Source organism: Aricia agestis, chromosome 15, assembly GCF_905147365.1.
Source record: "Aricia agestis chromosome 15, ilAriAges1.1, whole genome shotgun sequence".
Taxonomy (NCBI): Eukaryota; Metazoa; Arthropoda; class Insecta; order Lepidoptera; family Lycaenidae; genus Aricia; species Aricia agestis.
In genome coordinates, this window is record NC_056420.1 from 11,676,026 (window position 1) to 11,682,025 (window position 6,000).

The 6,000-nt window shown below is 33.9% G+C and overlaps 1 non-coding gene across 1 annotated transcript; it reads right to left on the reverse strand.

The window, feature by feature from the left end:
- Positions 1-479: 479 nt before the first annotated feature.
- Positions 480-551, reverse strand: Trnaa-cgc. The gene has a single exon. It is a non-coding gene; the product is annotated as a tRNA-Ala (tRNA).
- Positions 552-6,000: the final 5,449 nt, after the last annotated feature.

The following is a 6,000-nucleotide window of genomic DNA, read 5'->3' on the forward strand; positions in this document are numbered from 1 at the left end:
GAACGTTCATATCTTATTTAATAATTAAATTATGAAAAAAAGGAAAACATAGGGACATTGTATTAGTGGCCGTAGATATTCAGGAAAAAAATTATAACTCTACTAGCATTATCCAGGGAGGAAACAGGGGACAGCGTTTGTATGGGAAAAATGGCGGTGTGGAATCCTCTTAAATGCTCATTGAATGATCACGGCCCACGGGCCACGTGCCAGTTGCCCACGCGTGGTCACGCTCTGGTGATCATCCTTTGGTTCAGTAGAATTGTAAATACTATCAAAATATTTTTACTTAAAATCTTTTCCGACAAGTTTCCGTTTAGAGTAACACTGAATTGAAAATGTCTTTATTTAAAATATTTTAATATTAAGAAATAATTTATATACATAATTAAAATAAATAAAAAGGAAAAGAAATATTTAAAAATAATAAAAATTAATAAGTAATTAAGTAATATTAAAACAAAAGTTAAAATGAATTGTGGAGATGCTGGGATTTGAACCCAGGACTTTCAGCATGCGAAGCAGACACTCTACCACTGAGTTACATCCCCGATGTTAACGATGTTGAAATTATAGTTCTAATGAATCAACACAATATACAAAAGAAAATAAAGTTTTCTATAGTATTTTTTTCCATTACATATTTTAAAAATAATTGTTTTTAGAAACTATACCCCAATATTACACATTTTTTTTCTTTTTATCAATTTCCAAACGTCATTCAATTAACCATAAAGCCTATGAATTACAGAAACATTTGTTTATTTTTCTTAATAGTTTTCAAGCAGAAAATTCTAATAAGACGATTAATTATAATTCTAATAAGCTAGAGTTAAAAAAAAAACAAACACACAAAACTAGTTCCATCATCCGCCACTAGATGGCGCTGAACCAAATAAAGTAGTTCGTCAAAAACAATCGCTCGTTTTAATCCTCGCCGCTATCTGATGTTTTTCCAGCTCTGCCCTTATAATTAACAGCAATATTATTATATGCGATAAAAGTAGTTGTTTAAAACAGATAATATTAAGCTTCTGTAATAATATCTAATGTTTTGAAGGTTTTACAGTTTGCTATAGTGGAAAAGGTGGAATTGATAATTTGAATTTCAGAAAAACATACAAAATAATACTTAATAGGTGCAATTGCGGTATCCAAAGAGTAGAAAATGAACCTATAATATAGACTTTATCATAACACAATAATATCAATTTGCTCTTTGCTTAGGCATATGCATGTTTAAATTAATTATATGTCCGACAAAACTCAAATAGCTTTTTTAACGTACCAGACAAGACAAAGCCAACAACTTGAACAAGCGTATACATTTTCTGTATTAAAAAGACAGCATTTAGATTCTGAAATATCCTTTGGAATATAGTACTTACAAGTTACAACGGGGTGCCTAGGCTAGTCCTTCATCATAACGTAGAGTTGTGTACATTCGGAAGTTGGCAGCATACGAAAGAGCGTGGATTTTAATTAAGCGCCTGGCTCTAACGTCCGGACAGCTGTACCTACATCAGGGCTGGCAAAAAAGTTTTGTGAAACTGAAAAATAAAATTAAGTTACACTTCGTGCTCCCCTTGCAAAATTCACAAAAATAGAGACTTGAGAGTGTTATTTTGAATTTAAACTTTTATGTTCATGTTTGAAAAAAATGATAACAAAGAAAGATCGAATACTAAGGTTGGGTTGCACCAACTAACTTTAACTATAACTGTAACTATAACTTTAACTACAATGCAAAATGTTAAATCTTTGGTTAAAGTTAAAAATGGACGCCATCAAGACGCCATATTTAACCATAACCATAGAGCTCGACAAGGTTTTAAATGCACGTGGCGAAAAAAGGAACTAACGCTGTCATCATACAAAAACGCTATTTTTGACAGTTTTCCTTTACCAGCAGCGCCCCCGCCCACGTTCATTTATAACCTTTTGGACCAGCTGTCATCTGTCAATTTCTCCGGTCAAAGTTAAGGTTAAAGTTAAATTTAGCCTTAGCTATAACCATAACTTTAACCACGCCTCTGGTGCAACCCAACCTAAGTCTAAAATCTTTGCCCACCAAAAACATGATTGCAAAAGTGTTAAAATACTGTAAATTGTTATAAAACTACGAGGCTAATTCTAAATTAATGAAATTGAAAAAAGTGGAATTTTAAAAATTCGTTGTCAATTTATAAATATTTATAATAATAATTATGTTAGTTGTTACACTTTGTAAATTATAATATTATAATCTACGAACAATAAAAACTAGGGAAAAGTAACTCCGTCAAAAAACATGCTCCACAATACTTGTCAAAAAAGTGTACCTAAGGTACACTTTTCAATACATATTTTGCAATATTTAGGTGGCCTTGAGCGGTACTAGGCTGACGTTACATGACAGATCAAAAGGAACCAAATTTAAAACGGTAATAGTATGGGAGTTACGATTCCTTAGTTTTTATTATTTGAAGATTATAATACAATTTTGGAAACCACTTAAAAAAAACTTTTAAGTGTCAACCCTCACTACCACATCGTGTGTGCCGTGGTCTGTGAAAATCACATAAAAATCATCTCTTTTGTTCCACCCCCTACCCCATTCTACCCCATGATAATTGTAACACCGTTTTAACACTTTTCAATTGTAATGTTTGTGGTTCGAATGTTTTTTGACTTTGATAGAGTTTAATGCGCTCGACAGGGGATCACGAATTTTGGCTTTAGTCTTTCAGATACTACTGTTTTAGGGTTCCGTACCCAAAGGGTAAAAACGAGACCCTATTCATGAGACTTCGATGTGTCTGTCCGTCTGTCTGTCTTCAAGCTGTATCTCAAGAACCGCTATAGCTAGAGCTCTGAAATTTTCACAGATTGTATATATCTGTTGCCGCTATAACAAACAAATACTAAAAACAAAATAAAATTAATATTTAAAGGGGGCTCCCATACAACAAACGTGATTTTTTTGGCCTTTTTTGCTCGATATCAATAATGGCAATAGATATAGGCACTTCATATTTTCACAAAGGCCTTAATTAAGTATATGTCTACTTCAATATTTATGAATAATATTAAAATACATACAAAAACACAATTTTTCGCCTATATTTCCTCTGTAACGGTACGGAACCCTTCGTGCGCGAGTCCGACTCGCACTTGATTATTGTATTAGTAATTAGTTTGCTGAGGAGTGGCTTATCCAAAAGATAGTATTCTTATATTTGTACAGAAGACAAAATATTCGGATAAGCTAACCTAGACATTTTGTCATTTGTAAATTGTAGGTAATCGTTGAAATTCGTAAATAAACCAGTTACAAATAATTGTAGAGTTAAGTATTTTCATTTTTTTAATTTGCGTCGTTAACAAACATTTAAATTGTGTCATTAGCCGTTGCCCTTGTCAAAAAAATCGACGACGCACCCGCCTTTTTATTAAAAAAAACATTCAAATTTCAACAAAAAATAATATTGGGTGTTATTGTTTCCCTAGTTGAGCGATCTAAAAGGAGATGGAAACTAAGTCATACATTTTTAGACCAACGTGTTATAAAAACATCAAACGTGTCTACTAAAAAAAACGTCCGAGAATAATAATTGTCACTTTAAACTTTAAAGTTTTTACACGCTACTCTACTTACTACCTACCATATTTCCTACCTTATAAACTACCTTCCATTTACATAAAACCATAAGGTTTTTACGTTGACCCAATATTTCCAGTTTTGACACAATAGTCCGTCGCGGGTGCAACGGGACCGCGACCCGCTCTAGGCGTACCTGTATAGGCACGTACCTATATAGTTACGTACTACGTACTCATATAGGCACAGTGTGCCAGTATAGTACCGGGTGCATCCAGGTACAGGTAATGCGAACATCTTCCCCGTTTCGAGGACGCGGTTCACGAATTCGGATGTTCGAATTTTTGAATTTAATTTTAGAACACTTTTTTTTTTACTAATGAAAATAATCATGAGGATTAATTTGATTTTTTAAAATTACATTAGAAACAAAGATTAGAAATAAGTTCCACAGTTTGAATTGCATTTGTATCCAACTCCTCTATCGGTGAATTTAGAACTTTTAAAGGATAATAGGCAAAAGAAATGTAATAAATATAATTATACGTAATAATATTATAATATGTATTCGAGTTGCATGCAAATATTGGCAATCTTTTTTTTTTTACTTTCAACGCTTAGCAAGTCTTTACTCTGAATTTTAATTGATGAAATCTCAATTCGATTGTGGATTAATCCTATTAGGAAATATTATACCTATTATTATGTAAGTATCAAATTTGAGTACATAATGAATTTTTGATTTCTGCACTAAATGAAAATCGCAGGTATCTTATCATACGGCTTATCACTACGAATAATAAAAACTAGCTTTTCATTCAGATAATAATGATAAAATCTTTGCAGCAATAATATAAGAATCCAATTGTCTGTCCATTTTGATACACAAATAACCACGAAGCTTAAACAAAACTGTATGTTAGCTTCATGCAAGTAACAAACTTTTCTGTTACTAACCAAACCTTAGAATATAATATTTTAGTGATATTTAGGACATTACTGTACCTCCACGATTCGCGTACCGAGCGTGCTCATGCAATTCTGTAAGGATACCCCGATCCACGCTTTATCGGATCGTGCGGCGGACGAGCGGGACGGGTATATACAGTACTAGCAGGTGCGAGCGAGACAGCGTGCAGATGACCAGCCAGTTAGGGTCAGGGGTGAACGCTCTGGGATGCGCCCGCGGTGTAGGTCAGCATCAGGTGCGCTACTGACTCCGACCGCTGACACCGCTGACATCGCTGACACTGACAATGATAGTGTCACCTGTTTGTTGATATCATCAGCAACTGACGTGTTATTTGTCTAATAGGTAATATTTTAAATGTAAAATGCACTAAGCGAGTCATGCTTTGTGCCGAAACTAAACAACCTTGTTTAGTCTCAATAAAATCCTTTCAAAAATTAAGAACCATACTCCGATTCTACTATTTTAAATCAATACAATGCAGTTTCGTCACTTAAGGGGCCGGGTGCCATCGAAATTCTCATATATAAGTACGTAATACCAAAATCATTTTCTCATACGAAAATATTAAACATGTTTGAGTTATTTCGCCAGTATTGTTCGCCAGCTTTATGTCCTTCAGACTATACTTAAAAAACACTGCATTTACACCTTCGATCCTAATATAACGGCAATACGGCGCAGAAAAGATAGAGTTTTTAACTTACCACAATGCAATACCTCATTCGCTCAACGCTTCTTCGATTACCAGGGTTGTTATTTATATAATAAAATCAATAAGTGTCTAAAAATTTACCCCTTGACAAAACACAAATGTAAGTCTGTAGTGAGTCAATGGCTACACAATTTGAAATACGGTCCTACGGAAAACTTACTTCACTAACCTCCATTGCATCCATATATCCACGTTCAGACCCTCGCATTGATGTATGCACATCGCACACACTGACATACACAGGCACACACACACGCACACACACACAAACACACATACACACACACACACACATAATATAATATAATGCTGTAGCATGATTGTAAACTAGAATCTAACCTAAATAACTAAAATGTTCTTTGGGGTGAGGACCTGGTGATTTGTAATACAGGCATGACCTATAATGGACACCAGCTCTTTACAATTTCACCTGACTGTCAATAATTCAGTTAATATTACTACTTGAACTTGTATTGTGAGGAGAAATAAAGATTATTATTATTATTATTATTCAGCTTAAAATAGTAATTACCTAGGTTCCTGCGGCGGAAAAGATTACTACAAAATATTTAATGATTTTGGTATTACGAATGTATGAGAATTTCGATGGTACCCGGCCTCTTAAATAGTAGAATAGAAATACTGGCACTCCGAATTAAATATTTGAGAAGGATTTTGTAGAAGCCGATCTTGCTACTGCACCATTATTAGTTTCGCTTACTTAGTACATTTTCC